The following is a 7633-nucleotide window of genomic DNA, read 5'->3' as shown; positions in this document are numbered from 1 at the left end:
TAAAGTATGACACCTTCACAGGGAAACATGAGCTGCCTGTGTTTCCTTCATCACGTCACAGTTTGATGCCCACTTTGCACATCTTGTCACTTCCTCTTTGGCTTATTGGCTCCACCATTAATCTCCTTCTCCTTTGTACTATTGTTTAGCTTAATGCAGGTTTCCTGGTCTGAAGACAAAGGCACCTATTACTCAGAACAGGAAGGCTGGTGTAAAAAAACAATACAACACCAGCTAAGAGAGGTTCTTTGTTCAGTCAAACGTTTCAGGATCATACAAACAGGAAGCTTTCTTTTTATATATGTGTGTATATATACCCCCCAAAATCTACGAGGCAGCATTATGCTAAAGAAACTCATTGGGAGTGACATCTCCACTGATGATGCATGTCAGACAACTGGGAGGGTGTAGGCTCATTTAAATACTGACATTGCTTTAAAGGCTATTTTATTTTGTCTAAATTTTTATGTTTTCATTGTAATGTTTCTATAATGTCACCTTATCCATAAACAATATAGCATAAAGCCTCCACAGAGTTCCCAATTCTATAAAGCGAAGTCGCTTTAGAAGTGTCGTAAACCTGTTTATTCAATATCCAGCAGGGGCCGACTCCTGATTGGATAACGTGGCTCTTAGTGCAGTGGGTTACACTTTGCCTAATCAGCAAAATATTCCTGGGACATAAATCCTTCGTGGTTATTTCATGAAAGACTTATAAACTCTGTCAAATCAACCTGCTGTGGCGCTCCCTTGTGAGTAAGGGAGCAGCTGAAAGTAGGTCTAAAACGAGCATACTGCTGTTTTGATGCGTTTAAGGTCTCAGTCAGTAGTTTAACATCTTAATGCGTCAGATTAAGTTCATTTTAGAAATTTTTATGAACAACGTGTGGATAGCCACACCTTTAAAGCTCAAAGTAATATACTTTATGTGGTGCGATCATTCTGAATAAACAAAAAAAAACAGATTTTGTTGAATAACTGAGCGTTGATTCCAGGTGGATGGATTTTTGCTTTGGGATCACTTTTTTAGATCGCTACTTTAACCATAAAGCTGAAAACCAGGTCTTTTCTTACCACTTTACCCTGACAGCAGATAACAGCTTTAACTTCAGAGTCATTTATTTTGTACAAAAAGCTTCCATGGAATCTGTATGTCCTAATGGACCCTCTTCCTCTGTTTATTAGCCACTATCATCGATTTCCCCAGCTTCATAGTGAATCACAGAATGGAAGTTTATCAATAAAAGCCTCCCATACGAGCAATTTATGTGCTTTCTCACCGGAGTTGTACATTTGGACTAAAAAGCCTGCTCATTTATGGTCAGACATGCATTCAGAATTCAAAGATGTACTCATCCTCAGTGCACATGTTGTAACAAAGAAGTGCACATTGCATCATGTGATGCATAGATGTGCATGAGCCAAAAAATCTCAAGTTCAGAGCTTGAAATAAGAGAGAGAGTCAGCATAGCCTCGGGCATTTCCGAGGAGAAAAACAGCACCGATCGTTGCCCCTGTTACGCGCTGGAATGGCCATTTTGTGTTCGGTTGTGCGTTTGCTGTTAAACCACCAGTGGTTTTTTCCACTCACAGAAGAAATATCGACTGTAAACATTTCTTTACAGCATTCATTAAACTCTGCAGATTTCTCCAATGTCAGAAATTTGAGATGATATTTTTTGTTATTAACTAAAAAGCGTTCATTTGTGTGGACTCTGAAGTACTTGTGCATAATTAGAGTTTATTCAAAGCTGTATCTCTAAAATGTATAGTTATAATATGGTGTAAAAGGCACAAACAATTAGAGAAAACCTAAAGTACAAGAAAAAAAAGGGATTTTTTTGGAGGGAAAACACAAAAATATCCCCAGACAGCTGAATAAGCTTCACCACAAACATCAGTTTAATCTGTACCATAACTAGTTTATACTGAAAGTGCATCCTCATCCCCAATATTGTCTCGTCAGACAACTCTTTGTCTCGCAGTACTGCGCTCACCAGCTGCAGTAATACCTGCCACAAAGAGACAGAGGCCCCATTTTATAGACCTAAAAAATTCCACATTAGCAGCGGAGGCGTGGCCCCGGCGTAAGCTCCAGATTTATCAGGTCTTGTTTGTTTGTCTTGAGTTTTCCATGACCCCATTCTTTTGGTCATTACCCAGCGTTTGCAACCATAGGTGAGCGTTGGAATGCAGAGAGACTGGCAGAGTGGAAGCTTCACCTCCTGGCTCAGAGGTTCACTCCATCATGACAGTGATATTAGTCTTACCTAACTCCACACCACAAAACTGACTCAAATGTCAAACTTTTAACTAAAATAAGTCCTCACTTTATGCCCGTGGACTGGTAAATAAAACTGCTGCTGCTAAGTGAATGTCAAGAAAGACTTTTAGTTTTGTATATTTGCTTTCCTGCTGCACTAATAGATCTGAACTGCAGCTTTAAGCAGACGAGAAGATCTTGTGTGTGACTCAGTCTCCTGGGTGCGATAAAGGTGTTTGCCTGTCTAAGGACAAACTCAGCTGGAGACCCGAGAGAATGGAGACTGCCTTATCTGTCACTGTCTTGCTCATGCTGTGCCCAAGGCCAGGCACTGTGATAGAAAGCTTGCTACAGTCTCTGGCACTGGAGTACTTTTCCATTACACAGGACCAGAAAGGATCACAGTGCCAGCAGTAATTCTTCCAGACCGAGACAGGGAAGATATAGGAGCACCTGAAGATGAACATGTGGCTCACAGTTTTATTCAGAAAAGGGACAGAAAGCTCTAGAAAGCTATTCAGAGCTGCTGACGGAGGACGTCGCCACAGTTTGTCACCGTCACTGAGCTTCGCTGCACAGAGGTCACAAGCGGATGACGATGCTCACGGTCACGGCTCTGCTTATGTCATCGCTTTCACTCATTCTTCAGCGCTTTGTTGTCTGGCTGGCAAACAGACGGACATTTCACGGGTGTTTGCAGCAAACAGGCTGCAAAACAGCCGGCAACCTTCTGATGTTTGAATGGTTCATTCGGTCAGAATGTAATGTGTGAATTTCGAGGGAATACACTGAATATTTTCACTCCAAATTCATTATGAGTGCAATACCAGCGTGATATAATACAGTTAGCTGTTCCAGTAGATGAACCAGCAAAAGAATAACTGGTGAAGCCAGGAGACATAATGTAAAGACCAGCATGGACTTGAACTGCTTACTGGTGATCAATTTTCTGCCACATCTGCGTCACATTATTAGCTATATAGAAAAACACTGACCATAGATTTCTGGGCTAAAAGGTGAGCATCCGTTCAAACAGCCAGCAGGGGGCAACTCAGCTACAGCCACCTGTTGACTGTCCTCCCCATACAGTTATTATGGAAGGATATATTTGCTGTGGGCACTAAAACTGTTTTTGCAGCAGGCTGTAAACATGTTTATTCCTGCTGTAAAGTTTAACATACGAGTCTGTAGGAACTGACATGCCTCAGCTTCAAATGGCCATTTGAGGAACTGCAGTTTCTCACATTTCAGCAATGTCTTAACTATTTTTGTTTTTTTTCCTAACACAAAAGGCCTAAAGAGAGCAGAGATGAATAATAACTATAAAGTGTTGTATAAACACATAGAGAGTGAGGAGGGACAACCCAGTGCATCATGGGAAACCCCCAGGATCTTACACCTATTGCAGCATATCAAAGGAAGGACTCGGGGTCACCTGATCCAGCCCTAACTATGAGCTGTATTAAAAAATGACAAGTTCTTCAGTGATCAGATTTAAAAGACTAACTCAAGAGTTCATAGTGGTGTTAAGAAATGGGTCATGGCAAGGTGAGTACATCCATCTTTTATCATCCACCTTTTCTCCCACTGATGCTTGTTAAAGTGTATATTTGTATTAAATTATTAAAAGAGTCAAAGGATTTTAAAGATTTGATTCTGTCAGCTTGTGACATATGTTTACATATTTAATGGAAAAATACTAGAAAAGGTGCCATCTTCACCTGTGCTCTGTGAGCGCTGCTCTGTACCTTGTGCTGTATTTTCTATATCCTGAGAAACTCCTGGTGAGTGTGTAAACTCCGGCCCGCGGTCGGGTTCCGAACACCCGAGGCACAAGCACGTGCTCCATGGTGTGAGAAAAGCCTGTTTTGTGCAACCCAGTATGGTCAGAGTCCTCCTTTTCTCTCTTTCTGGGCCTCCAGGCAACAGACAGATTAATGCACTCGCATCTTTTACACCCACCGCTTTGACCTTTCACCTGCAGGGACGCGCAGTGAAAACACAGAATACGCTCCGACACCTCTTAAAAACAAAGACATCGCCATCCGTTTGGTTCTCGGCTTCCAGGGAGCGCAGTCACAAGCTCATTGCAGCTAATGAGTGAGACAAAACCACCCCTGGAAACATTGCGGTGTAACATTTCCCACCAAGAGTCCGAATTACTGTCAACATCAGATCCCCGGTTACTCATCGCGGAGCCGTTCGGCTGTTGACATCGCAGCCCGTAAAGCAGCTCATTAACTCTCTGTTTCACTAGCGAGAGAATCCAAGGGCAATAATGACGCTTTTGTCTGGAGGGGGGCTGCAAGCAGAGAAAGTGAGAAAACCAAAGGGAAGGCTGGGAGCCAGTAGGTCAGTGAGCTCACCTTACACCTCGTGTTCCCACAATGCTTTGGCTGCATCGCACACTTTTTTTTGCTGTGCAGAGCCGGAGGGGGAAAAAGTGAGTAAGCTGTTATTCTTAACTTTAAATCCCAACCAGCTTTTATTATCCGACACTGGAATATTGTGATCATGAGCCGACTGAGTAAACACCAGCACAGAGCTCCCTCCTGAGTCCTCAATGCAAAGAATATTTCCCAAGAGCCAACGCGTTGGGAAGGGGAGGCTCACTCTTCATTTTCTTCCCACTAAGCCAATAGATGGTTGAAGGCGTTGGTTGAGGAATATGAGATGGCAGAGGACACACCTGGACACATCTGCCCAGGAAGCTGCAGGTTTACACATGCTTTTGTTTGTCCGTACAGCTTCTGTATTTGCTGATCTCACGACACCAAACTGAGATCTGCACAGTCTGTGCATTCTGCCACTTGTGTGCCACGTTATAGAAAGGTAACAAATATTAAAGTAAAACTAAGACTGACCTAAGCGTCCTTTTACAGGAATAGCAGATTTATGAGCAATTAAAACACATTTTGTCTTTTTCATACGGGCGGGGAGGCTTTCTGCTTCAGCCTCAGTTGGATAATTGAGTGCCCAAAACTGGAGCACCTCTAATGTCCACGTGAGTCTTCAGCAGTGAGTCGGCCCCTTCAGACTCCCATATTAAAAACAAAACAAAACAAGAATAAACATGTTTATTATGACAGTCCCTGAACTGAATTTCTGGACTATGTTTGTCATTTAATGCAATTATCTGACCAGTAATATGGAGTCTGTACAAACAGTCCATCCAAGCAGTCTGAGCTCCAGTTTGGTGAATGAAGTTCTAGGATTTTATTTGAATGTTACTCAGTATTAATTAGCAGGGATCTGTGTCTGAGTGGTGCACTCTTACAGTGTTTGGATGCAGTTTGTGTTAGCTGATAATTAAGCAGTCTGTCCTCCCGTTTATATACGGTCACTTCTGGCTCCAAAGAAATCTGGGATGCAATGGTCCTAAAGCTAAAGTCTGGCCAGTATTAGCCAAATGCATAACCAACATTAATGCTACTATCCACGTACTGCTAACCAAGGCTATGTACTTCTATTGTGATGTCTGACACACATAATGAACCTGCTATCTTGAGTACCCATTTACACTGACAGACACTGATTTCTTCTCAGTGTCTTAAATAACTAACCTGGTAATAACACATTTGTCTGAACGCACTTAACTTAACCCCGGTTTGATGATTCATAACCAATGTTCGACTCTCCTAAAGGAATACAGACTGTGCCGCTTCTTTTGTATTTAAACTTTTGTCAGCTTTTTGTTTACTCTGCACTTTGCAAACGTTCTTGCATAATTCACACTTTTCTTCTGTTTTGCCTTTTTCTTCTTTGTGCTGGAAATAACTCTGCAGAGCTGACAGGCTGCTGACAGGTCTGTCTTTACAGCACATCGCTCAAACTGTGACACCAATCCGACACAACATTAAAAATACGTGCCGAGAGTACCGTGCGCTGCAGCTAAAACAGACAGCTCTCAGCCTTTGGAAACGTGGACACTGCATGGATCGCTGTGGGTGTCCTGTGGTGTCTGGCCTGGGATGATGGCAGTGGATCCTTTGGGTCCTGTGGGCTGCTGGGTGGGGCCTTGGTGGATCAAACTTGTTCCGGGACGAATTGCAGATGCTCAGTTGGAATGGAACCTGGGGAATTTGGAGGTCAGATAGACACGTTGAGCTCTTTGTTGTATTCATTCATCTGTTCTGCTGAGGGAAACTGATGCTGTCGGCATGTGCCTTTGCAGTGAGGGCATCCTTGGTCTACAGCATAAGCTGTATGTATTATTCTCTGTCTGAAAAGCAAAACCAATGTATAAGTGCTTTTTGTAATGACCAGCAGGGTGTGTGCAGCAGGGGTGTGCTCTCTGGCTCTGCTGCAATGGTGGTGCGGTAAGGAGGATGGAGGGGACAGGTGAGAGGGATTACAACCAATGAACTCAGCCCCTTTTTAGGGCCTGGAGTCAGGGGAGCAGTGTGTGGTGTGGGAAGGAACTGGAAAGCTGGTTTCCCGGTGGAATATATACTGGGCCAAATCAGCAGGAAATGCTGTATTTAAAAATAAAGGTGCTCAGATTGACACTTGAACTCTGTGTGGGTCCTGATCATTTCACAGTGTGACTCCAAATTTACTTTCAATTCTATAGTCTATGGGAAAGCCTGATGGAAAACAAAGAGCTCTTCTATTGGACTCACACAGTTATTAGTATTTATTGCCGCTCTATTTTCTTTGTGAAGGTTCCATCACATTTTCTGAAATATGCAGTTTTGTGCACAGTGTGCAGGAGCAAAAAGAGGATTACATATCAACCTCCAAGTGACTGAGTGGGGGCGTTTATGAGACCAGCTGTATATTTCGATTCTATTTCTATTTTCCGTTTTGATCTTTTTCATCTCTTTTTAATCCCTATCTGTTTCTCCAACTTTTCAGGAATTAGCCCGTCGGTTTAGCAAGTATATATACATCACATCTCTTTTAAGCATTACAGAGTTCTGTTTTGCTGTAATATGTTGGCAGTTATTCAATAATTAGTCGACTTTTCTCTTGGACGGTAGATATTTTGCTCACATTTATTTAGAAAAAGAAAAAAATGCTTATCTGCTCCATATAAAATGGTACGATGAATCACAGATTCAAAATCAACTAGCTGGCTTTGAGAAAAGCTCTCAGCTCAACGGGACTTCGCTAAGCAGTTGGCGACAGCATGTTCATCTTCAATATACAGTTTGTGGTCTGCAGTGATATTGTGCCGGGTGACACAAATCAAAGTAACATCAACTGGTGTTTCCCAGCAAAACACAGCACTCTAGCAGCATTATCCACTTCACCATCATGTTGTGTCTGAGTCGTTGATGTGATGATTTTGTTTGGTTATTCTCTTGCTTTTCATGCGATATCCAACCCGGTGATTTTGGCCTGTATCGGTTTAAATTAAAAAAACAG

This window comes from Rhamphochromis longiceps, linkage group LG23 (genome assembly GCF_057381845.1).
Source record: "Rhamphochromis longiceps isolate RC_006_pf linkage group LG23, R_longiceps_female_GT1.1, whole genome shotgun sequence".
Lineage (NCBI taxonomy): Eukaryota > Metazoa > Chordata > Actinopteri > Cichliformes > Cichlidae > Rhamphochromis > Rhamphochromis longiceps.
The sequence above is the reverse complement of the archived record's forward strand: the minus strand, read 5'-3'. Positions refer to the sequence as shown.